This window comes from Sciurus vulgaris (genome assembly GCF_902686455.1).
Source record: "Sciurus vulgaris genome assembly, chromosome: X".
Lineage (NCBI taxonomy): Eukaryota > Metazoa > Chordata > Mammalia > Rodentia > Sciuridae > Sciurus > Sciurus vulgaris.
The window spans coordinates 40,474,005-40,501,236 of NC_136471.1; the positions used below are offsets into that span (position 1 = coordinate 40,474,005).

A 27,232-nucleotide genomic window follows, 5' to 3' on the forward strand; every position below is an offset into this window, starting at 1 on the left:
TTAATTCAATGGTCTCTAGAGCATCTAGCATGTACTAGTCCTCAATCAGTGTGAAATCAGCCATGGAAAAAAGCATGCGTTCACATGATTCAAGTAAAAGAGAAATTGGGTTAGGCCAAGTGAGACTCAAGCAGAAGCCTGATGAGAAATGGAATTAGGAGCTCATGTTATACCCCTCTTCCCTAGTGGAAAAAAACACTGGATGGGGAATCCCAAATTCAATACTAATTGTACATGCTGCAAATTATGTATATTGCTAATCATATATGTGTCTTTGGAGAAGTCATTTACCTGGCTAGGCCAAATTCTCTGTTGTCGAATGAGAATGATTTTCATCATGCAAGGCTACTATAAGGGTAGAACTGGATTGTGAAAGTGCTTTAAAAAACAAAGTATCATACACATCACAAAATATCTTGATATAGATCTTACATGTGTAGACGGTGATAGGTGACCAAAGTTTTTATAAATCAAACTACACATTAACATCTTAACATTTTGTTATACAAATGTGAAAGAATTTTATAGAGAACACCCATGACGCTACCATATCATTGATACATAAAGGCAAAACTGAGCAATAATTTTGCTAAAGAAATTCCTTTTGCTCATTTTCTATTAACATGTGCTTACCTTACTATTCCAGCCCTTCTGATCCCTTTGTATTGTCCCACAGAGGAAACTATCTGAGAAAGAACACAAACATATTTGCTGCTAATAACACTTATTTTCCTTTTGCTTCTTGAGGTTGGGCCTAGGCTGATCATGAATAGAAAGGTAGGGAAATAATTTGACTGGAACAGTGAGGCAAGTATTAGGAGAATATGGTCCATTTTGGTAAATTACAATCCACCTCTTTCTGGGATTTCAACCAAGAGAAGCTCATATCCTTCAATGCCCACTCTTTTAAAAAGTTATTTACTATGGGACCATACACTGATTACAAGGAAGGCAAATTAAATCTGCTTAACCATTGAACAATTAACTTTCTGATAATAAGAGGAGGGAATCAGATTGTTATTTATGAACATCAGCCAAGCAACCTTTGCATTAGTTAAATTAAATCCCTTTGTGCAATCTTTCCCATCATCATTGGTAAATATGTCTGCGTTAATGAAGATACTGTCTTTTCTTTATGGGAATCACTACAAAATTCTAAACATTGTGAACACTAATCAATTGATGAATGGTTGAGGTTGAATAAATCCTGGTACATTCATATTATAGACAGTTAGGTAGCTACTTGAAAGAATGAATGAGATCCATAACCATGGACCTGTCTGGAGGTCTGTGAGGCACTTTTAAGTGCAAAAGTCAAGTAGAGAAACATGTCCATCACTATCACATCCCAGTACAAACAACATCCCCTATGGATGTGCTATATAACCGCATATATTTGTATGTTCACAGAGAAGTTCATGGGAGGATTGAGACCCAGATACTTAACATCGTTTATGTTGCAGAGATGGGAAGAATGGAGGAGAGCATCACTATTTTTCTTTTAGTATCTGTGTAATATTTCACTGATAGCAGTGAACATGTGGAACAGTTGAAATTTTGGAAAATATTTGATAATTCTTTCAAAGAACTTTACATGAGTCTTAGAGGATGGCTCCCCTCCACTGCATCCCTGATCTTTCTGCTCCCCTGTCCTGCATGTCTACATTAAGCGATAACGAAAAAGTTATTTGCTGAGAGACTACTGGCTGCTTTCCTGTTAAATCATTTTCATGGAAGGAAGGTGAAGAGCAGAGGAACAGAAAGGCCTTTAAAACTGGGCCTCATCTCCCCGACCCATCCCAACATTTCTGGGAAACAGCAATAACTTACATGGGAAGTTACTGCTTTGTTCAGAACTCTTTCCTGTGTGAATAAGAGGCAACTGTGTTTGAAAATCGTGCATACATTTCAAGGAATCAGGAAATTGGCAAGTTCTGTGGTGGAAGAGTCTCAACTGCCCAAAATGCTTGCTCCCTGCTGTGGCCTCCTTTCCCCTGCCTACCCTCCAAGAATACAGAACCACATCACAAAAAGCACCACCATCTTGAGCACCTCCTTTGAGGCCAGAACTGTGCAAAGCATTTTCAGATATACCACCTCAAGTTAATCTGTACTATAAGCACTATGATAGTTAAGCTGTGATTTTTCAAAAATGGAATAGGCCTGAGACATCTTTGAAGGATTTCACTGGGTATACTTGGCCCCCTGACATTTCAACAGCTGAAAATTTTCCTAATGCTGTTCCAACTACATTTTAAAGATGCGGATGCAAAATTCAGAGAAGTTGGCTAGTTCTTATGAATTTGCACAGCCATGTACAGTAGAAAAGGGAGTGGTGTGTTCAGGATTTGATTTAGCGAGAGAATGGTGCAAATTCCCAAGGTTGTAACAGAGCAGCTAAGAAGGTCTAGTTTCCCAGCATACAACTGGATAGCCCTTACACAATCCCAGGAAGCCATTATAGGTTCCATTAACTCCTGACATTGGCATAGCATATTACTTCTTTTACTTAAAAGTCTGAGGAAGATGAAGCAGGAAAATATACAGATGAAGAAAGAAACAGTTTCTGATGGATTCAGTGCCTTATTGACGGTAACAAAGCTTTTTTATTTATTTGATCTTTCTAGATATATATGACCATAGAGTGCATTTCAAAATATTATACATACATAGAATAAGTATAACCTGTTCCAATTAGGATCCCATTATTGTGGTTGTACATGATGTGGAGTTTCACTGGTAATGTATTCATATATAAGGATACAAAAGTTATGTCCGATTCATTCTACTGTCTTTCCTATTCCCATTCCCCTCCCTTCCCTTCATTCCACTTGTCTAATTCAATGAACTTCTTTTCTTTCCTTCCCTTGTTGTGGTTTATCATCCATATATCAAACATTCTGCCTTTGGTTTTTGGAACTGGCTTATTTCAGTTAGCATATTCTCCAGTTCTACCAATTTACTGGCAAACACCATATTTTTTTTCTTTATGGCTGAGTAATACTCCATTGTGTATGTATACCACATTTTCTTTATCCATTCATCTGTTGTAGGGCACCTAGGTTGGTATGGTTTTAAGTTCATGATCCAAGGCTAAAGTCTACATAGTGAATAAAGTAAGTTACCGAATGTACTTGCTGGGTACTTTCTTTTTCTAATCTGTTGGTTATCCTTGGTAGGATTATGAAGAAACAGTATTACTCAGAGTGAAAAAAACATGGTTTTGTCAGGCATGGTGTTGCACACCTATAATCACAGCAACTCATGAGGCTAAGGAAGGAGGATCTCAAGTTCAAGGGCCCTATAATTCCAGCAACTTGGGAGGCTGAAGCAAGAAATTCTCAAGCTCAAGGTCAACCTTGTCAATTTAATGAGGCCCTAAGTAGCTTAGCAAGAGCCTATCTTGAAATAAAAAGTAAAATTGATTGGATATGTGGCTCAGCGGTAGTGAGCCTGGGTTCAATCCCCAATACCAAAAAGTTAAAAATAATTTAAAAACATGGTTTTGTCGATTGTTCACTATATGGCCTTGGACAAGTCAGTCATCAGCTCTGTGCTTCAGTTTCCTCATCTATAAAAGAGTGGATACTAACAATGCCTGCCTCCTAGAATCAATATAAGGATTTTATATGAAACAATTCACACATGCCATTTAGCACAGTGCTTAGAACACAACAATTTAGTAGCTTAAGTTGTTCATTTTACATTTTAAAATAGTCAGGTATGGCTTTTATCCACAGGTAAAAATATAAAGTATATCTCTGTGAGGCTGTGAAACTAAGATTATTTTGCAATACTGTACATACTTTAATATAGAACCACTTATAACAATGAGAAAGCCAAAGACAGAAGACATGGTAACAAAGGGAACTGTGACTTTCAGAGGTTATAAATGGCCATAATTCCTTTCAGGTTGTCTTCTGACCATGGGGCCACTAGAAGGCTAAGGGACTACAGGTGACTGCCACTGTGCTGTGCCTGCTTTCAGGTGTGCCAAGCTGAGCCTGCTGTGGCAAGAAGTACTTTCACGAGCCCTGATCGACACTCTGTGAGTGCCATTCTTTGGATCCAACACTTCCTCTCTCCTAAAATGTGAATATATGTCAGTCAGATATCCTTACTCCTGTGGCTTCAAAGAGCAGGAAGGCGGGGAGAGAGGGGGGCGGAGGGGGGAGAGGGAGGGAGTGCAAGCCTGGAAATCAGGTTGGCAAGAACAAAGTGGGAATAGGACAGGTATGGAATAGTGAGAGGAGGGGTGTCAGAAGCAAAAATGAGTCCTGCCTTTTTCTAGGTACATCCAGCTTAAAGGGGTAATAAATTCAGAAGAACTTAGGGGCTATGGCTCTATAACACTAGGAATGTACTAAATGCCACTAAATTATTCATTTTTAAAAGGTTAATTTTATGTTATGTAAATTTTATCTCAAATTTTAAAAAAAATTTAACTCAGGATTACAAAGCCATGGTTCTGAAGAGAACTTTATGCAGATGATAGCTCTGGAATGAGGTTTAAAGGGCCTTCATAGGCAATGAATGCCTATTTGTGTCCTCTCCATTCTGTTCACTTTTTGAGTATGTGCATTCACATACATGCTTGAATATGTGCATGTGCACACACAATTTTTCAGAATAGCTCCTGATAGCTGGGCACAGTATGCACACCTGTAATCCCAGTGACTAGGGAGGCTAAGGCAGGAGGATTGCAAGGTCGAGGTCATCTGCAGCAATGCAGCAAAGCCCTAAGCAATTTATCCAGACCCCGTCTCAAAATAAAAAAATAATAAGGGTTGGGGGTGTGGCTCAGTGGTTAAGTACCACTGGGTTCAATCCCCATTACTAAAAAACAAACAAACAAACAAACAAAAAAACCAATAGCTCCTAAGATCCTTGACTGCAAAACTGGGACTAACAATAACATCCAGTCTTTATGCAGCTCCCACTTTATGCTCAGCTTTAATCCTCACAGAGGATTTTAATCCTACCTAGAGGTAGGAATTATTATCATGCCCACTTCACAGTTGAGGGAACAGAGACTCAGAAAAGTTCCACCAGTTGCTACAAAGTCTCCAAGCAAGTAAAGCAGACATGCTAAATCAAACCCATGCAATAAGTTGCTGATGGCTATGCTTGCAGAGAGCATAATGCTCTTTTTAGTGCACCCAACACCTACTCTCTACCAGGATCATGGAGACTAAGAAATGGTACAAAGAAAGTGTCCTCTGCCCTCAAGAAAGTAACAATGCAGACAGGAGAGGACCTACTGGAGGAAACTGCAAAGGATCATTTCAAAAGACGGTTGGCTGCTAGTTTAATCTCTTAAGAAGGAGCACAGAAAAGAACTGATAAAATAATAATAATAACAACAATAATAATAAGCAGAACAATTATGTTTATTTACATTGGCTGAGCAAATTACTATGTACCTAGCTGGGCGTAGTGGTGCACGCCTGTAATCCCAGTGGCTTGGAAGGCTGAGGCAGGAGGATCTCAAGTTCAAAGCCAGCCTCAGCAAAAGTGAGACACCAAGCAGCTCAGCGAGACCCTGTCTCCAAATAAAATGCGAAAAAGGGCTGGAGATGTGGCTTAGTGGTTAATTCCCTCTGGGTTCAATCCCTGGTACCAAAAAAAGAAAAAAAAATTACTACGCACCTGGCATTTGTTTAACACTTGGCTAACCTCAATTATTCTTTACAGCAAACCTGTAAGTTACCTACTGGCACCAGTCTCACTTAAGGGTAAGGGATCTGAGTTTCAAAGTGGTATAACAGCTGGGCATGGTACTGCATGCCTATATTCCCAGTGGCTCCAGAGGTTGAGGCAGGAGAATTACAAGTTCAAAGTCGGCTTCAGCAAAAGCGAGGAGTTAAGCAACTCAGCGAGACCTTGTCTCTAAATAAAATATAAAATAGGGCTGGGGATGTGGCTCAATGGTTGAATGCCCCTGAGTTCAATTTCTGTTACCTTCCCCCACAAAAAATAAAGTAGTAGAACAACATAACTCATCCAAAATAGACTGGACTTGAACTAGTCTTGGTATACACATAGAAAAAGCTCAGTAAATACCCATTAAATGAATGACTATCTTCCATGTATTGAGCCTGTGCTATGCACTCTTTCATTTAATACTCACAACCCTATAGATCGAATGTTATTATTGGTTCCCTTTTTAGAGGAAGAACCTAAAGTTCCAAGATGTTAAATAACTTGTAACTACATACAGCTATCAACTGGTAAAATTAGGATACAAGCTCAGGGTTGACCAACTCTAGGGCCTTTCTCATTTGCCTTCTAGGACCATTCTCTGGGGCTGCACGGTAGGTGAACCCCAGCTGCCTCCTTCTGTGCATCTGTGTTAATTTTGATTTGGATGTAAACAAGGGAGATAAAAATAATAGGCTAGCCTCTAATTCAATGCATGGAAAACAATCACAGCGGGGTTGGCAGAGGTGAAAGGAATTACCATCGGGAAGAAAGGGGAAAATAAGGCCTGGAAAATTCTAATGGAGGCAGAGGCTGCTCTCCATATGCTCCTGCAAGGGAAGAGATATTCTGGTTCCATTTAAACCAGAAGCAACAAACTCAAAGCATGCCACAGCCAGCACAAAATGAGAATCTTCTTTGGAATTCTGTTTCTAATAAATGAGTCCCTACCTAGAAGAATCAGCCAGGTCCAGGCAGCCTGTACCCTGACCCCTTATCAGAACTATGTTGCTCTCTCCAAAACCCTCGGAGGGTGGGTTCCAAGTGCCACACACCAGGTGGGGCTGAAATTTTCCCATGGGCTTGCTTTTGAAGAGAACAATTCATGCCCTCTTCCATTTGCTCCAAGTCTTTATTTATGCTTGTTCTGTTGGGTGCCTCGTTCTGTTCACTGTATCAAACTCTTAGGTCCAGATCACGTGGATCCCAGGGAGCTGTCATGGTCAAGAGAGCAAGATTATGGGCTGCCAATCCAGAGTTCTGCATGTCCACCCTATTTCACTTAGATAATTTATCTTTCAATGCTGAGCTGAGTGGGTAACTCCAAGCACTTGTTGATTGACAGATTTATGTGAGTCCAAGAACTTTACTGCTTCAAGGGTGGTCCATGAGCAAGAGGTACTGGTATCACCAGGGAGCGGCGTTCAGTGTATTAGAAAGGCAGAATCTAGACTGGAGGCATATTTCAGTGGTAGAGCACTCCCCTAGCATGCTCAGAGGTTTCCATCCTCAGCATTGTAAAAAGAGAGAGAGAGAGAAAGAGAAGAGAAAAAGAAATGCATAATCTCAGTCCTCACTTCAGACTTTCTGAATTAGAAACTGAATTTTAACCAGATCTCCAGGAGCTCTGACTGAGCATTAAAGTGAAAAAAGCATTGGTATAGGATGATTGCTCAGAAAGGCTTTCATTCTCCCCTAATCTGCTGCAGGTCCCCATTCCCTCTGCTTTATTGAGGTTTCCAAATGGTTCCAATGGTTTCCGAATTTGGTTGTGCATTATTTCATCTGGAGAACTGTTTTCTTTTTTTCTTTATAAGGAATTTTCTATTTGGAAAAAAAATTAAGCTAACAGAAAAATTCTTAGAATAGTACAAAGAATTCATGTATACCCCTCACAAAGATTCACCAAATGTTAGCATTTTGCCATATTTGCTTTATTTCACCTTCTATACTTCTGTGTGTTTTCCCTCCCTAATTCACTTGAATTCATTGTAGATATCATGCCCTTTCCCCCTAAGTACTTTGGCATGTTTTCTAAGAAGAAGGGTATCTTCTTACCTAATTACAGCACAAGTTACCAAGTCCAGGAATTTTTAACACTGATACAATAACGTTTTCTAAAACATAGTCCATAATCAAATTTGGTGACTTGTCAGAATGATGTCCTTTGTGATGATTGTGATTGGCATTTAAGGAGCTTTTAAGAAGTACCAATGCTGAGACCCTACCCCACACCAATGAAGACAGAATCTCTTACTTCACTTAAATTCTCCATTTTCAATCATGTTGTTTTTAATGATAGGATCTCATTATTTTTGTGGTCAAATACTATTCCATTGCATATATACACTACATTTCATAAATGCCTATTTCAGTTGATTCCTTGTCTTAGCTATTGTGACCTGTAATGCAATAAACATGGGCATACAGGTATCTCTTTGGTATGCTGATTTTATTTCCTTTGGATGTATACCCAGAGTATGATAGCTATATCATGTGGTAAATCTATTTTTGGTCTTTTGAGGAACCTCCACACTGTTTTCCATAGGCTGTACTAATTTACATTCCCACCAACAGTGGAGATGAGTTCCCCTTTCTTTGTATCCTCACCAGCATTTGTTATGTTTTGTCTTAAAAGAAAAAAGAATCTCTGAAGGAGGGGACTGTACATATATAAAAGCTCTCCATTAGGTCCTAATGTGCAGACAAGGCTCAGAACTACTGTGCTGTAGATTTTTCCTGTGAACCCTGTGAATCATAGGGGTAGGAACTCTTGTCAGCAGGGTATGCCCTGACTATAATTTGTCTAGACCCTGTGTCTCCTATAGTCTGAGTTCTGACATTCCTAACTGCCTCTGAGATTCCCTGGGCCCTTCCTTGCTGCCTTCTAGTGCCACCTCTCTAATGGAAACCAAGTTCATTCTTTCCATCCTATTATTTCTCCCCCAGCTTCTCAGCAAAAAAAGGCTCCTCTTTCCCTATGAAAAACGAAGGTTTGAAAATGGTATGTGCTCTGTGCTGAGTTCTCCACCAGGCTAATCTTAACAATTTGGCTGCATCGCCTAGAATTGCAGAAGAGCACTGGTGGGGAAAGAACACCAGGGATCCAGCAAATCAATCAGGTGAGGGCCAAATTTCTCATTGGGCTTGCTGCAAAGTTTCTCTAACATTGGACGATTGCTTTCTTCTAACTAGACTGTTCTCAAATTATCTTGGCTTGGAAAGTAAGGTGCTGAGGTGAGCAGATGTGGTATGCTGGGGTTGCACTGGACAAGAAGGTAATGTACAGATGGGAAGCATCTGAAACACCGGACAGCTAATCCCAAGAGCCAGCAGGCTTTTGCAGTTTCCAAAAGAATTTGGGTCAATCCAACTGGTCAATCTAACCATGTCAAGATATCTGTTCTGCTTCCATCTGTTAGCCACCTAAGAGAAAGCCTAGAAGGCCTGGGAGGAGGGACTGATAAGGAATTCATGATATCCATTCTACTGGGGACAGAATTGTTTCCTAAGCATCAAACCAGCATTGCCCCACCACCTTCCACACTCCCTCCCATCCAAACATCTGTTTCACTGCAGCCAAAGAAAGTTAGCTTCCTCCAAAAAGAGTTCATTAGAAGGGGTCGAATCTGAATTCATATATGCTTGTGAATATCTTCTGGAAGAAAGGTGAAGGCAGAAAAGGGATCATTTGGCTTCCAAGTGGCTCTGTAAAAAGCTAGACAAATTGACTCCCTTTTAAGATATACTGATATTCTTTAATATTTGATATTCTTTAATATTTGAGAGAAATAGTCTACTCAGATGGATCACTTTAACAGATGCATCTTTGCAGTTAGTCAATGACAAAATATTTGTGAGCATTAGTGTCTTTCCTCTTCACAGTAACTCAATAATGTGCCAAATGAGATCATTCCCTCTGGCCCAGGACTCAAGAACATTTTGAATTATGTGCATCCTGATTAGAAACTAAAGAATACTCTAGTTATCACCAAAGTCCAAATGGAGGCACTTGTATTCCTAGACAACCATTAGAAAATACCTTAATTAGGACCCACTATGCACTGCTATTACCATCTTTAATCATCTCTTTCATTGGAGGGCTCCTTGTCTTAACAGATTTTGGTCCCTGCCAGTAAGACAGAATGTGCTTAAATTTATCAAGTATGTGTGAATTGCACACACCACAAACTTTCTTACAAAAAGGCCAGCTTCAGAAAATATTTTCACAGAATATGATATTTCACATAGCTTAATTCAAACTAACAACGGGTTGTTTTTTCCTTCTATTTATTTATAGGTTTTTAAAATTAGTGCCCTATGGATATACATGAAGATGAGATAGATTGTGGCATATTCATGTATTTACATAGGAGAGTTAGGTCGGATTATTTCCACCATCTTCCCTTTGTCTAATATTAAAACTCTAAAAACTGGTTAATATTCTCTACAATTGCTAATTCTCATTCTCTAGTTACTTGATAGATATGTATGTGTACATTTCAGGGTCTGTTAATCTGAACTCAGCTTTGTGTGTAATAGTAGGGTTCAGGGACTGGGGTTGTGGCTCAGTGGTAGAGCACTCACCTAGCATGTGTGAGGCCCTGGGTTCGATCCTCAGCACCACATAAAAATAAAATAAAGGTATTGTGTCCATCTACAACTAAAAAAAAAATTTAAAAAATAGTAAAGTTCAAAGTTCAGACATGCAGTCACTCAAATATCCCTCTTTTTGCCACTACCATAGTCAAGATCCAGTAGTTTCTTAACTCTTTCTTTCTCTCCTACCACTCTGCTCCAATCCATCTTCTAAAAATGGACATCCTAGAAGAATGGAGGAACTTTAGATTATGTAGAGGAAAATGAGAGAGAGAAGGGGAAGGAAAGATGGTGGAATGAGACAGACATCATTACCCTATGTACATGTGTGACTACACAAATGGTATGAATCTATCGTGTACAACCGTAGAAATGAAATGATGTACCCTATTTGTGTATAATGAATCAAAATGCAGTCTGTAATAAATAAATAAATAAATAAGTAAATAAAATGCATATCCTCTGCCTTCAGAATAAAAGTCCCAAATGTTCAGTTTGGCATTCAAAGACTTCTCCATGACATAGTATCAGAGATTACTTCCTCTACCACTAGTCCAATTCCCAGTGCTCCAAGAAAACCATCTCCTTTGCTGTCATATATGAAGCAACATAGCCCTAAATGTTCTGGAGTGTTTGCCACATACCAGACCTGTGTTAGTTTGTACCGTTACCTCATTTACTCTTTCTCATAACCCCATGAAGAAGGTTTTATTACTCTCCTTTCGTAGTAGAAAAATAGGGGCCAACAGATGTTAAATAACATGCCTGAAGTCAGCAAGTTTTACAGTCAACCTTTGAAGTTAAGCAGTCTCATTTCAGAATGTGCCTTCTGAGCCTCAACTGCTAAAATATTTTTGTGTATTTTGTCCCACGTTTTCATGCCTCCATATTTTTATTCATATTTTCTTCTCTGGAAGCAGCCCTCCTTTCTACTCTACCATCTCAACTTGCTGAAACCCTGCCCAGCTCAAAGGATACCTCCTCCATGAAGCCTCCCCCGATTTCACATAGTGAAAATTCATTCCTCCTGGCTCCAGAATCTCACAGCATAAATTCTAACATCTACACTACTATTTTAATATTATAACTATTATTGTGATTACTTGTACTCCTCCTACTCCCTCTACTCAGGAACTGAGCTCACTCTCCCTGTGGCCCTATAATGTTGAAGTCAAGAACGTCAGTCAGGGATGCATTACCAGAGAAGTGGGTGGAGGTGGGCTAAGCGATGGAATGGGTAACCACTAAGCTCCCTCCCGATTCAGAGGTTGTATGATCCTGGGTGACAGTATCCTTAAGGGCAGGAACTGCACCCTCCACAGAGTAGCTGACATGTTTCTGGGGAACTGCTGACCTGACAAAACTATGTACTCTGAAGCAGGTATGGATTAACAAGAACAGGCTACACCTCCCTCCCAGTCTCTGTAAGTGTATCTGTCACTGTCTTGTGTATTTGAAGGTGACATTATTCTGCAGGTCTGGCTCAAGAGCTGCAGTCCTTTCTCAATTTCTTTTCTTTTCTTTTCTTTTTTTTTTTTTTTTTTTTTTGTGGTGCTGGGAATCGAACCCAGGGCCTTGTGCTTGCGAGACAAGCACTCTACCAACTGAGTTATATCCAGTTACCCAATTTCTTTTCTATGAGACTATCTTTCTGAGTACTGTGTGAGTTGATGACCCATGTACATAGTGATGTCTGCAGCATTTAGGGTTTAGCTTGTCAATCTAGACCAGTAGTACACAAACTTGAGTATGTATCAGAATTACCTAGAGGGCTTGTTAAAGCTCACATTGCTGGGCCCCAGACCCAGTAGATCCAGGGTAAAACTGGAAAATTGGCACTTCTAGCAGGTTCCCAGATGGTGTTGATGCTGCAGGTCTCTAGGCCACACCTGAGAAACACTACTCCAGGCAATGGCTTCACTCACAAGGAGGTGCGTACTTCTCTCTGACTCCTGCCCACACCTCGTCTGAGAGGCCTAAAAGGGTAGGGCAGAAGGATAAGCCCTGAACTGCGAGTCTAGAGTTCCACTGTAGATACTGGATCTGAATATCTGTGTGACCTGGGCAAGTCTCAGCACTGCTCTGGGTCTCTAGGTGCCTCATGGGTACAAGGAAAGGATGACATTGGCAACGGCTACTCAGTATTTCTAGAATTTAGAGTTGATTGGTTATTCTTCTCCCTAGCCCAGACTTTCATGTAGGGATGTCAGATATCTCCTCAGCACCAACCCAAGCATCGACCTGCCCACTACTGTCCACCATCACTCCAAGGTGGAGTTGGAGCCACCCAGGGTTGTTTGGGAGTTTCCCTCTATAGACATCTGTGTGTGTATAGCCCAAAGAGCAAAGTTGGTACCTTACCTCTTGGAGACTCAAATCTGCCTATGCAGGGCATCTGTGTCCTATTTAAACAACAGTTTAGCACAGATGTAAGAAAACAGAATCCTACAGCTAATTTCCCGTATTATTCTGGTTGTAATCATTTACTGTGTAATATTGGGTGAATATTTAACATCTCTGAGCCTCATTCAACTTTAAAACAGGGAGACTAACAGTGACTACTTCGCAGGTTGTTCTGTAGATTAAATGAGATGATATATGCAAGGCATTTACTGAAGGTGCATAGCAAATGCTCAAAAATGATAGCTTTTTCCAGGCATGATGGTACATGCCTATAATCCCAGCAGTTTGAGAGGCTGAGGCAAGAAGATCACAAGTTCAAAGCCAGTCTAAATAACTTAGGCCCTAAGTTAGAAACTCAGTGAGATTCAGTCTCAAAATAAAATTTAAAAATTAAAAGTCTGGGAATATAGCTCAGTGGTAAAGTGCCCCTGGGTGCAATCCCCAGTACCAAAAAAAAAAAAAAGAAGAAGAAAGAAATGGTAGCCATTCTTTCCAAAATAGTATAATGACCTCCTCCCTAACACTAGACAAGTAAGGAACCAGAAAATGCTGTGGTTGTAGTATTTTTCTACCTTCTTATAGGTTTCTATAGTATAAAATAATGTTAACAATAATATTTTATACATACACAATAGTTTATAATTTTCAGAAATGTATCCAATCTTTATAACACTGTAAAGACAGGGCAAGTACTTTTGAGTGGATTGATTGAGATATTCCTAAAACACCATTGCTGTAATAAGCCTCCCATGCAGTAGGCTGGTTCTCACTTCATAGATTACTGCTTCTGAACAGTGGGAAGAAGCAGCATCCTTGGCCATGGTTACCAGCTGAGGAGCCTCCAGGAAACTCCTTGGTATCTAGCCTATCTTTTCAGGGATACATCGGGCCAGAGGGCTACTTGCTATGTGGCATCATTGCCTGCATTCCTCAAAGTACAGGCATTCCCAGGCCCCAAACACATAAATAATGGTAACTGAATAACTCAAGGACTTTTGATGATATATATGAACCAAACCAGCACAGAAATGTTCTGGACTTTTCATCAATTCCACCTTTTAGCCCAAGAAAAATCAGCCCACCCTCTTTCACTACCAATTACACTTCTCATGATTTTACACTCTGCAAAATCAGGACAATGTCACAGGCTATGACAGCAGTGCCACACTCATCATTAATTATAGTTCAATGCTTGGGGAAAGGAATAAAGCACAGGAAGACTCAGAAACTTGTTATGATGCTTAATAATGATCTATTTACTCACCAGAAATTGTACAAGAATTCTAGACTTCAGCAATTTCACATACCTGCTATTTTTCAAGTTTCTGTCAACAGTGACTGTTAGAAATAGAGGACAATAGTAGGTTCTCTATTTGGGGTCCCTTATTTGACTTCCCTGATCTTTCCTCTGTGGGTGGCTCCTTTCTGTTATTTTCAAGGTCCCAGAAAGAGACAAGCGGACCTTGCTCACTATGCTGTAGCCACACTGGGTTTCCTGCTTTCCTTAAACATGCCAGCCATGTGCCCTCAGGGTATTTGCATTTACCTCCCAGTCTTCCACTCCTCCTCCTGACTCCTGCTCCCTCCCTTTTTAAAAGTCTTTGTTCAAATGTCATTACCAGCTGGATAATGGTGAACAAATCCCTTAACCTCTCTTTGCCTCTTTTTTTCTCATCTGTAAAATGGAGATACTATTAATATTAATCTCATAGGATTTTTCTGAAGCTTGATGGAGATAGTGTAAAGATCTTAGAGCAGCAGCTGAGATAAAGTACTCAAAAGCATTACTATTATGCAAATTTATATACTTTATAGAAGAACCATATCCCACAGGTCATCTCATTCTATATTCAAAGCAAACCCTTAGGGGAAAAGATAATTATTTTCTTTGGCTGATAAGGCAGTTGAGGCTTAGAAAAGTGAAAGGATTTATCTAGTCTCCTAGCTAATAAGTGAGAGCTGGTATAAAGATATAGGTCATTGATTTCCTAGTCCAGTACCCTGTTTCTATACTGTCATAGACATATAGAAAGTTTTCATCAATGCCAGCAGTCACAGAATGAGAATTTGAACTCACATTGACCCCTGAGTATCACATTTTTCTTCTTGGTACCACACAAGACCTGGGACTAACCACTGAGATTCATGCTCAGTCCTTATTTTTTATTTTGAGACAGGATCTTGCTAAGTTGCTTAGGGCCTTGCTAAGTTGTTTAGGGCCTCGCAGCATTGCTGAGACTGGCCTGGAACTTGCAATCCTCCTGCCTCAGCCTCCTGAATTGCTGGGATTACAGGCATGTGCCACCACGGCTAGCCTAGGATCTTAAAATGAAAGTGAGGGGAAGAGAGTACTAAGACCAATCAGTAGTCCTAGAACAATGGGCAGATTCCACCTTACATAAATAAGACTCCCAAGATGGTTGGAATGTGGAAAGATTTCTACAAGAGAAGAGTCACTGTAAATAGTGATAAGTAGCCAAGTCAGCCTACCAAATGTACACAAACATACACAGCAGTGCACTTATACTGCTATGCGGACTGTTAATCAACAGATTTTGTAGGAGATTAAGGCCAATGAGACAAGACTGGAGAGGTAGGTAAAAGCCAGATTTTGTCAGGTCTTGATGACTCAGGAAGAAAGTTGGATTTTATTTGAAATATAATGGGAAGCCACTGGAAGCTTTTAAGTAAAGGGATGATATTACCTGATTTACATTTTTAAAAGAGAACACTGATACTACAATAGGAAACCATACATAGTGTGCTTCTGTAGTGAGACACTGGGCTTGAATCTGAACTCTATCACTTTGTAGCTTGAAATTCTGTTCAATGGAGACAATAAAGGTACTCACCATACAGGTGCTCAATATGTGTTAGCTGTAATTATTATTAGAATTAGCAGTAGTAGAAGTTCTATTTTAGAATTATAGTTACAACTTTGAGACAGAGACACAGGATGTGGCCCAGATCAGTCAGGTATTAGGTCAACGGTGGTTCAAATGCAATTTTTTGGATTCCTAAGACCTGACACAATGATGGAGTCTCTAATTGCAAGAGATGATGGAAAAAGCATGTCTAAGGTTGCTGCCAAAACACAATGGGGATTTCCCTGTCTCTTCTTCCAACCTCAAGATGTGATCATGCTTCTGGCTATGTCCTCACACACAGTTGCCTCTGAGCATAGTCTGAGATGATTATGGAAGGCAGAGAAAAACATGCATTCTTTCCTCACCCTTGTGTCACTTCCCCAAATCCCAAATGGTTCATTCATTCGAAAGTTACAAAGCACCTCCTGCATGCCAGCCTGACGCTGGACCATACCATCTTTCCAGCAACGGCTGAGTCACAAGCACCATGGGGGAGCCCCACTGGGCTCACCTGTCATTCTATACTGTGAAGATTGTGCAATGAAGCAACTGAGATGAGGCAGTACCAAGGTTTATGGTCAGAACGTGGGAATGGGGTCTTACTGTTGGGACTTTGCTTTAGCAAATTTTTGACCTGAATTATATGACAGTAATAACAGTCCTTCAGCAGGAAGGGGAAGGCTGGGAATTTCAATGTGACATGTACCTCACCCATGTCCAGCATCACAGCAGACCAAGCCCAGAATATAGTGATGATGCAAAGGCCTTCTCTTTTGGCACATTCCTAGGTTCTAAGGTCTTGTGTGGCCTCACCCAGTTCTTTCAGTCCAGTGGCCTGTCTGCTCCCTGAAATGGGTGACTACAGAGGATACAGTATCCCCTCTTGGCAAAGGGAGTGGTGCCATGTCATCCCATGCTCAGGCTGTCTTGACCTGGGGCAAGTTTTTTATGCCAGGAATGATTGAACCTAAACTTAGGGTACTACCCAATTCATCTGCCATTTTATCCTGCCATTATTTCTTTTTTTAAAATATTTTTTCTTAGTTGTTGATGGACCTTTATTTTATTTATTTATTCTTATGTGGTACTAAGAATCAAACCCAGTGCCTCACATATGCTAGGCAAGCACTCTACCCCTGAGCTACAACCCCAGACCCTGCCATTTTTTCTTGCTCAACACTTTGACGTGTATTTTCATTTATTCATTCATTTGATCATTCCTTTATTCAATAACATATGTGGAAAGCTGGATCATTCTCATTAGGGTATTATTTTTTCCATCCAAAAAAGATTAGAAAGTTCTTTTCCAAATACTGCTCCTACACCCATTGTACTCTTCTTCATTTTACTAAATCCTTGAAACATTTATTTATACCCATTGTCTCCAAAATCTCTCCTTCCCTTCCTTGGTGAACTCACCATTTTCACTGTTCTGATCAAGACCACCATGACGTCCATGTTACAAAATTCAATGGTCAATTCTCAATCCTCATCTGACTTGATCTACCTCATGTGTTTGACATAAGTTACCACTTGTTCTTCCTTGAACTACCTTCTTCTCTTAATTTGCAGGAACTGCATTCTGTTAGTTTTCTTCCTTCTTCTCTGGCTTCTTCTCAATCTCCTTTGCTTATTGCTCTTCAATGTAACTTCTAGACTTCAGAGCACTTTAGAATTCAGTCCTTAGATCTCATCTTTAGGAGAACTGGATCTCATCTAATCTCATAGCTCCCAAAGTTCTGTCTCCATACCAGATCTCTGCTATGAACTCTAGGTTGGTATATCTGAATCTACATGGCATCTCCAGTTAGATGTGTTAGATGTGTGCACTTGTGTTGGTCTCTTTGGGTTGCTAAAACAAAATAACATACTCTCATTCACTTATAAACAACAGACATATTTTTCTCACAATTCTGGAAGCTGGGGAATCTAAGATCTTACTGATCTTATTTATTTTCTGCCTTCTTCACTGGATTGGATGTTTTATAAAGTTTAGGATTTACGTTCATTGTGTTCACTGTTTTAATCCCTATGTTTTAAGTACTGCCTGGTATGTAATAGGGGCTCAATAAATATTTACTAAATAAATGGATGAAATTAGCAAAACAATTGCAGCTTGTGATAAGTACAGAAAAGAAAAGAAAGGAGATGATAGATCAGAATGAAGGTTGTTAACCTTGGCTACATGTTAAAATTGCCTGGAAAGTATTTACCAGTACAGATGCCTGGGATTCACTCCTAGAAACTGAAATACTTGGTCTAGAAAGGACCTGATCATTGTCTGCTTTTTTAATGTTCTCTGACTGGTTCTCATGTGAAGTATGTCTAAGAATCAATGAATTTGAGAATGATGGGGGTGACAGAACATACTTGAGACAGGGTGTACAGAGAAGGCCTTTTATCTTTTTTGAGATGGTATTATTTACGGGGAAACCTGAAGGACAAAAAGAAGCATGAGAAATTCATGGCATGAGGGTGGGGTTCAATTTCTGGAAGAGGGTCAGAACAAGAGTGAACACACTGAAGTAGAAATGAACGTGGCATGTTCTCAAAACAGAAGGCTATTGTGGGTAGTGCAGAGTATGAGAAAGGAGAAGAGTTGAATGAGTTTAGATACCCATAGGCCAGATTAAGCAGGGCCTTCTAGACCATGGGAAGGAAACTGATGAGATGATAACCATTAGAGGGTTTCAGGGCGGGAATGGTGTGATCTGATTTCCTATTGGTTAAAGATTGCTCTCACTGTGTGACGGCATGAATGAAAGCAGGGAAATGACTTATGGAGACTTTGAGGTATTCTAGGACGGATTTGCTGGTGGTCTAGATTGGGCTGATGGTCTAATGAGGTCCCTTTCCTTTTAGCTAGCTGAAGCCCTGGAGTGCTGTACATATTCATTCTGCTCAGGTAAGCTCACACACAAGGTCACTGTATTTCAGAAAGCTTTTCCAATTCTAACATTCTGTAGGAGGATAATTCTGTGATGAATGTCTTGGTGGTTGGAGAATGTTATGCTATGACCTACCATAGCTTTCCCGATTAATCAGTTAATGTGATAAATGACATATCTGAAATCACAGAGCTAGGCAGGTGCATCTCTCATATCAGTTAAACTAGTAAATAATCCAATCAGAAAGGGACTTAGAAAAAGTGATAGTAGCACTCTTTCACCCAAATTTTAAAGAAACTCACTAATTCCCAGCATTCTCTTTTTATGTTTTCTCAGGGCTGAGGGGAGAAAAACAACTGTGTTCTTGAGGGAGTTCATAAATTAGAGGAAGAGATCGAGACATGAACACAAGTAAAAATAACAGAAGAGAGAATGAGACACGTATCCAGAGGAAGATATGAATATAATCAATAACTGAACCATTTATTTAGTGCTCAATTTATGCTGAGCACTATGTTGTGTGCTTTACTTGTGTTCTTATTTCATCTTCATAACATAATATGATCACTCATGATGATGATGACAAGAATAGCAGCTATAAATATTATAATGAATAACATTTACTAAGTGCTTAATATCAGCCAGTCATTAGGTTAGGTGTTTTGATAAATCTCACATAGGTATATATTCATTCTATAGATGAGAATAAGACAGTCCAGAAAAGATAAATGATACATCCAAGATCACAGAGGTAGGCAGGTGCAGACAGGCAAGTCAAACAGGTTTGCCTCTCATTAAACTTGTCTATAACTCGGGTCTTGATCTTGAGGTGTCTTGGTCCTCTAAAAGCTCCTGGGAGCTCAAAACAGCCTTAACTCCACTCCGAGGTACGACAAAGTATAGATTTTCAAACTCAAACTGTGGTGAGTAGTAAGTTGATAGCTCTCTCAATGGTGCCCTTGGGCATTTAGACCATTAATAAGAAGATCTGATCTGCAGAAAACAGGGCGATGAAGAATACAGAGACAACAACAAACAGCACCCAGTGCGTCCCATTAAGCCAGAAAAGAAAGTTCATCATGCAATGCTGCTCCTAACAGCAAAATTTTGCCAATGATCCCAGGGTCCATCAATCTCGGACTGATGAGATCGACTGTGAGATACATTGAAAACACTGTATTGTTAACAACAAAAAAAGACGAACTGAAACTGTATGTTCTACCAAGGAAAGATGCTTCCAAAAGATTGTAAGTGAAAAGAACAGGTCACACAACAAAAGCAGGTTGATGGTATGACCCCATTTAACCCCAGAGCTATGTTTATATATACATTTTGTATATGTGCAAAACCATTAACAGAAGTTATCCGGTAGGTTGTGGGCACACAGAATTACTGACGAACTTCTATTTTCTAATTTGCATACATGTACATGTTGTTGGCCCTTCCAACCAGCCCATATTACTTCTACAATTGGAGAAAACTATACTATTATCTCCATTTTGCAGAACAAACGACCCCATCTTAGATTATCCTCATCCATCTGTCTTGTAACAGCAACATATCTTGGATTCAGAAATGTATTTGAAATTATCTCCTTTAGATTTCTTCTGAATGAACTAAAATAACACAATAATATAGTAACAGATTATAATATAGTAAAATATATTTGCAAATTGATTAAATAATTTTACCCAAAACATAGGTGGCAACCGACAGAAATGTCTCCAGAGAAAGGCCACAGGGCTTTTCCAATTTTATTAATAATTTAGATGATACAGAAAATGTACTTACCACGTCTGAAGATGAGTCAAACCTGGCAGGGTTGAAGAACAAAACTGAGATTCAAAATGAGCTCAGATGGGCTGGATTGCTGGGCTAAAATTAAAAAAATGAAATTAAAATAAGACAAAGAAAAATCCTCACTTAAAAATTTAAGTTCATTTCATAAGGCCAGAAAAGGGGAAGCATGTCTTAGCAGCTCACATAAATACAAATACATAAACCAAAAAAGATTTGAGGTTTGAGCTGACCCACAAGCATAATTTGAGCCAACAGTTTAACATAGCTAAATTATTTAGCGGAGAAAACAACAGGGCACAATTTTAGTTTGTATTAATCAAAGTACAGTGTCTACCTCCTAAAATATAATCACTGCCCTGTAATCTCCATTGTTCCCTCCTGGAGTCTCCTGTTTCATTCTATGCATCACGTCTTTTTTTTTTTTTTTTTTTTTTGGTTTGGTACTGGGGATTGATCCCAAGGGCACTTAACCACTGAGCCACGTCCCCAGCCCTTTTTATTTTTATTTTGAGACAGGGTCTCATTAAGTTGCTTAGGGCCTCACTAAGTTGCTGAGGCTGGCCTCAAACTTTCAATCCTCCTATGTCAGCCTCTCACTAGGATTATAGGTGTGTGCCACCATGCCTCACATGTACATCACATTTTAAAAGGTTCACTGAGAAAATAGAACACCTGCAGAAGAGGGACATGAGATTGACAAAGAGAATCACTGCATAAAAGATGGCTTTTGAAAGTACCAGAAACATGCGCTCCATAAAGAAGAGTTAGAGACGATATAGGATACCCACCTGTCTTCAAATTGCTAGTGTTTTCCTGCAGAAGGTATACATTTATCCTAGGTTAATCTGGTGATGAAACTAAGACTACTGCCACCCAGTGGTAGCAAGGAGGCATATTTTCATTAAACCTGCCAAAAGGCTTTCTGACCTTGAGAAGGTCCTGCAAGAGACTATGCAGGCTGGTAAAGCTGGGAGGGTTTTAAGTCAAGGCCAATGAACAGATGCCCAGTGGCAGGATTATAGAAAATGGGTCTCTTTCACAATGCTGTGTCATCACCTCCTTTTTATGTCCCCCTCTGGACCAAGGAGCCCACTCTCCGCAGTCCACAGCACAGTAAGGACTACTCAATGGCACATGCTGGGGCTGCTACTCCTTGTTTATTCTCATTCAAAGATGGCAGCAAAACCCGCTGCTTAAAGGAGGGTCAAGGCTGATGTAAATCAAATGGTGTTCCTCCCAGGACAAGCTCCTTTTGGCTTTCCACCTCCCTATAAATGCCAGTCATAGCAATGACCTACAAAGCCTTAAACAATCTGGCCCAAGTGACCTCTCTGATCTCCTTTCCCATCATTCTTCCCCTCATTCGATTCACTCCTGCAACACAGGTTTCTTGGTGGTTCCTTAAACACCAGGCATGCTTCTGATTCAGGGACTTTGCTCTTGCTCTTCTTTGTGCTTGCAGCGCTCTTACCTGAGCTACCTTCATGGCCTGTTCTCACCTCCTGCAGAGCTTCGTGCAACATAGATCATCTCCTCAGTGAGGCCTCCCTGACCACACTCCTTAAAATTATAGGTTATGCAGGCTTCCCCTCTGCCACCACACACACACACACATATACACACACACATACACACACTCCTGTTCATTTAGAAACTCTTTATCACCCAATCTGAAATTTTTTTCCATAGCTAAATTATCATGTAACATAATATTTTATATTTTTATTTTGTTTTCCTGTCTCCTGCTTTAAGTTCCTTACAGTCAGGGGTCATGGCCATCCTATTTTTATGGTATCTCAGCTTCTAGAACTCTGGCTAGCACATAGTAGGTGCTCAGTAAATGTTTAATGAACTGTATCTCAAGTGCATGCTATTTTCTGTATTCTTGATTATCTCAACAAAAGACTTTTTTGAGTGGGGTACTTGGGATTGAACCCAGGTGCACTTAACCACTGAGCCAACATCCCTGGTCCTTTTTAAATTTTTTATTTTGAGACAGGGTCTCACTGAGTTCCTTAGAGCCTCGCTAAGTTGCTGAAGCTGGCTTTGAACTTGTGATCCTCCTGCCTCAGTTTCCCGAGCCATTGGGATTACAGGTGTGTGCTACCATATCCAGCTAACAAAAGATTAATTTTGGGTGTCATTAAAATTTAAAAAGAAATTTCATAGTTAAAACTGTATCCCAAAGTGATGACAAGAAGTTGTATCTTAGTAGTAAGTTTTAGAAGGGCTTAGTCTATTTTCCTCAATTTCCCTATTTTTTGTTATGGAATCATATTACATTAATGGTCAATGGCCATAATAACTACAGTAGCTAATATCTATTGAATGCTAACCATGTACCAGACATGATGATAGGCGCTCAACTTGGATTAGTTCAATTTCCACAACAGTCCTCTACCGTTGGCATTACTATCATTCTCATTTTAAAGACAAGGAAACTCAAAAACAAGGAAGTGATGGGATTTGTCCAAGGTCACACAAGTAATAGCAGGATGATTCCAATGCCCATGTTATTAACCCTTGTCTTAAATGTTGGATGACTACTGATGATGAGAATGAGGAACTAACATTTATTTAGTATCAACCATGCATTAGACACTGTGCTAAATGTTTAACACACATCATCTCATTTAAAGCTAATAACAGCCCTATGAAACCATCACATGACCACTTCTCAGTATGAGACCCTCCTGTCTTAATCGACCATACCCACTATCCCACTTAGCCTGTCTTGGTTTCATAAGAAGTATGCTTTGATTCTCTTTTTCACATCCCAACCAGTAGAGAAGCTGGTAATAACCAGCCAGCTGCTCCTCGATCTCTTCACTCCAAAATAAACATGATTTCAGTCCTCACTTTCCCTGTTACCTTATTGAGAATAATTTTCTTCTTCCCCTGCTAGCCTTAGCTTTTCCATGTTTGTCCCCAAAGCATGGTTTAAATGTAACTCCTTTCAGGATTCCTTCCATGGTCTTTCCACTCATGATCTCACTCATCACATAGTTTACATATCTCATTGTGCTGGCTCTCTTCCCACTTGGACATGTCCTTCTCAGCTGGACTATAATCTCATGGAAGCGGCTGGGCCTTGTGCTCCTTAAAATGCCCTGAACCAATGATACATTAGCTTGCACATAGCAGGTGCTCAATAATTATTTTGCTGATTTAACAATGATACTATACCCCTGTATTTGTAAAAATGTTCTTCTCAAGGTGATCTCATACATATTATATCACTTGAGCCTCAGAGAGCAGCCTTTAGAGATAAGAGAGGTAGATCATATTTTTCTCATGTTTACAGTTAAGGAAATTGAGGGCCGGAGAGATTAAATAAGTTGTCTCAGTTCACATATCTGAAAATTGAGCCCAGATCTCCAGACTTGAGCCTTGGAGTCTTTGCACTAGACCACACTGATTCTACCGGAAAGACACTGTTGGTGAGAGCAATGCTAATAACATTCCCATAAAGACCTTGTCTTGATTCTATCACTGGCGCAAAAGCAATAAAGAATGCCAAGAGGCAATATCCTCAGTTGAGATTGGGAAGGCAGGTAAATTCATACGCTCTGGTGAGAAGTGCCTGGAGCTTATCAGATAGATGGTGATGACTTTGTTATATTCTTTGTCAGGAGGGGACTGGGGTCTGAATGCTGTTATTTTACACAGGGCAGGTTAGTTCCACCCTCAGCAGAAGGGGGTAGTCTCACAGGACCATGGTGAATGCGAGAGAGCACTAGGAGGCAAGAGACCTCGTTTCAAGATCTACTTCTGCCACAAGCGAGCTGTGTGACCATGAGGAAGGGGGGAAGGTACCTAACCTCTCTGAACGTGTACTTACTCACTAAAGGTCCCCAATTTATAAGACCATTCAGAGCCCCAATAGTTCATAAATCGATGACACGTCACAAACAAATACACATCACATATCGGTGATCCATGGGCCATTTGTGAGCCAATAGTGTTGAATTTTTTTAATTATTAATATTGAAAGATCTGATGATTTTATATAATCATTCAGATGTCCAAGTTTTCTATGAAAATAAGAGCTGGTTCAAAAATCATAAGACTTCACATAAACCTTGATTTCTAATTTTTTTTTGTACTGGGGATTGAATCCATGGCACTTTACCACTGAGTTATATCCCCAACCCTTTTGTATTAGTTTGAGACAGGTCTCACTAACTTGTGCAGGGCCTTGCTAAGTTGCTGAGGCTGGCCTCAAACTTGCAATTCTACTGCTTCAGACTCCCAAGTCACTAGAAAACCCATCTGGATATATGGGTTTATTTTCTCATCTATTCATCATTTATAATGGAATATAGTAGGTAGTTTGAGAGTTACAATGAGGAAAAACAAAGCCAGGTGTGAGACACAGAGTTCTGAGGTGGTAAGGTTTGGGATCAAGCAAGGTCTACAGTTGTAACAGAGGGTGGACAGAGAAGGCCTCACTGATAAGTTCATCACATTGCCACAGTATCTCAATGGACTGGAACCCAACAGTAGCTGTTCCCTTTAGATAGAATAAAAGGTTCTAATTCTAATAAAAGGCATGTGAATAAAAGGTTCAGAGTGATAATATCCTCAACATACCAAGTGTGGAGTGAAAAGACACTAATATGGGTTGATGTAAATTAAAACAGAGTTTTATTTATTTATTTAATTTTATAAAGGCAATAAGAGTTTTAGATGATAAAATAAATTTCAGTGGCTAGGAAAAGGAGAGGAACACAGTGAGCATAACAGGTGTTTGGACAGAGACTTGGCAACTAAACACCTCAATAAACCCAGATGCATTTTCGGTGTAATGGGGTCAGTTAGCCTGGTATCTGTAGCTGTATACCTTAACTTGACCTTACATCTCAGGCCATGGTCATTACATGGTATTAGAACTCATTCTAATTAGAGAACAACCAATTCTGTTTGACCCAAGCATACAATGGAAGTGATGGTACGAAAAGAGAAATGGATCTTCCTCGATGCTGTCATTTTTTTGTCTGGTCTGGGACTCGATAGATTATTTCTCTGCATGCTAATTTAAAAACTTTTTTACTATGACCTACACTATGTTTAATTATTGCTTTATGAAATGTTTGTTTATATATATGTATATAATATATATACACACACATATATACATATGCAAATACATACAAACAATATATGTATAAAATGAAACTGTAAATTTTTTAAATGACTTTTTAAAAATTTTTATTTATAAATGGACACAATGGCTTTATTTAATTAATTTTTTTAATGTGTGCTGAGAATGGAATCCAGTGCCTCACACATGAGAGGCAAGCACTTTACCACTAAGCCATGACCCCAGCCCTATGTAAATTTTTAATACTCCAAACTATATATGTACATACATAAAAAATATTTCATGAAACCATATTTTTACCCTTATTATGTGCAGTGCACACTGTTATTTCTTTTTCCATTCCTTTTCTTGCTGCTGATGTTCTTAATGCTGGTCACTATCCATGGAGTTGATTTCCTGAGCAGTGTGTAATGATTTCAGCTTCAAGAATATTGCTCTAGATCAGTGGCTTCCAAATCTGGTCCCACATTGCAATCCCACTGAATCTTTCTTTGATGAACACTTTTTTTTTTTTTTGCAGTGCTGCAGATGGAACCCAGGGTCTCATGCATGCTAGGTAAGTGTTCTACCAATGAGCTACACTCTCAGTCCCAACACATATTTTTGTGCTTCTTTCCAAATCTATGGAATGAGAATTTCTTCTGGGTACAGCCCAGGAATCTACTTTTCACTGAGAGCTAGCTACGCACTGACATTAAAGAATCACAGTTCTCCTTAGCAACATAAACAAAGAGCATCAATAATAAATATTTTTATCAAATGCATACTTCATGCCAGCGCTATCAGCCCAAGAGTTTTCTATTCATTATCATGTATCACTTAAATCCTCACAACGACCCCACTTTATAGATGAGGAAGCTTAGTCTCAGCTTTGATAAGTTGCTGAAAAGCATGTGTATGGGGATTAAGGCAGTGGTATTTAAATAAACAATGATCCATAAGGAGTTTGGTCCTTTGAGCTCACTGTTTCACCATGACTTCCTCCACACCTTTCCTCTCTGCACCTCCAGAGACCCTGGATCTGTCCTAGAATATTCTCTAGCAACCCAAATGCTAGCTCACACACCATAATGGTGCAACCACCAGCGGCAAAGAGCAGACCTAAAACAATAATAATATTCTACACTTAAATTGAGTTTTACTGTTTCCAAAGTATATGCATATGTACTTTCTCCCCATTTCTACTTTTCAGTTATGCTGTGAAGCAGAAGGGGCATATGAAAAGCCAGAGACCCAAAAAGGGGGAGCAGCTTACCCAGAGTCTCACAGCAAGTTCAGTCAGGCTGCAATGCTCTGACACCCTCCGGCAGAGTCTAATACTACTGTTAGATTGGCTTTCTGTAGAGCTCCCAGCTCCACCTCATTTCAAGTCCAGCTTCCTTTAAGGAAAAAAAGGAAGGGATGACTTGCTTGTTGCCTCCCTCCCCACAGAATTTACCATCAAGCTCAGAAATGAACACGCTCTCCGCACACACTGCCTGAGGGACAGATTGCCCCGACCTCCATAGGACTGTGCTGAGGACTGGCTGCATTTCTATTTTTTGCCATGCAATTTGTAAAAAAAAAAAAAAAAAAAAAAAAAAAAAAAACCCACACTGTACTTCAAAGAAGAATAATGGATTTCATGATGAAAGGGAAAGGCTCTATCCCTCCTACAGAGGTTAAATGCCACCAGCCAATAGCAAAGCAGCCTTTGGGAGTCTCTGCTGAGCAAAATGTTGAAAGACCATAGAAAACCTACATGGTGGAGCTGGGGTTGAGGTTCAGTGGTAGAGCGCTGGCCTAGCATATGTGAGGCCCTACGTTTGATGCTCAGCACCACATAAAAACAAATAAATAAAATAAAGGTATTGTGTCCATTTAGGACTAAA

At 39.7% G+C, this 27,232-nt stretch overlaps 1 protein-coding gene across 1 annotated transcript in view; it reads right to left on the bottom strand.

Annotated features, from left to right (window-relative positions):
* PAK3 (p21 (RAC1) activated kinase 3) overlaps positions 1 to 27,232 on the bottom strand; it is a 261,916-nt gene that overhangs the window by 193,646 nt on the left and 41,038 nt on the right. Inside the window, exon 2 of the mRNA XM_079124852.1 lies at positions 20,249 to 20,332. The gene's annotated coding sequence lies outside the window, so the exon portion shown is untranslated. The remainder of the gene's footprint in view (positions 1 to 20,248; positions 20,333 to 27,232) is intronic.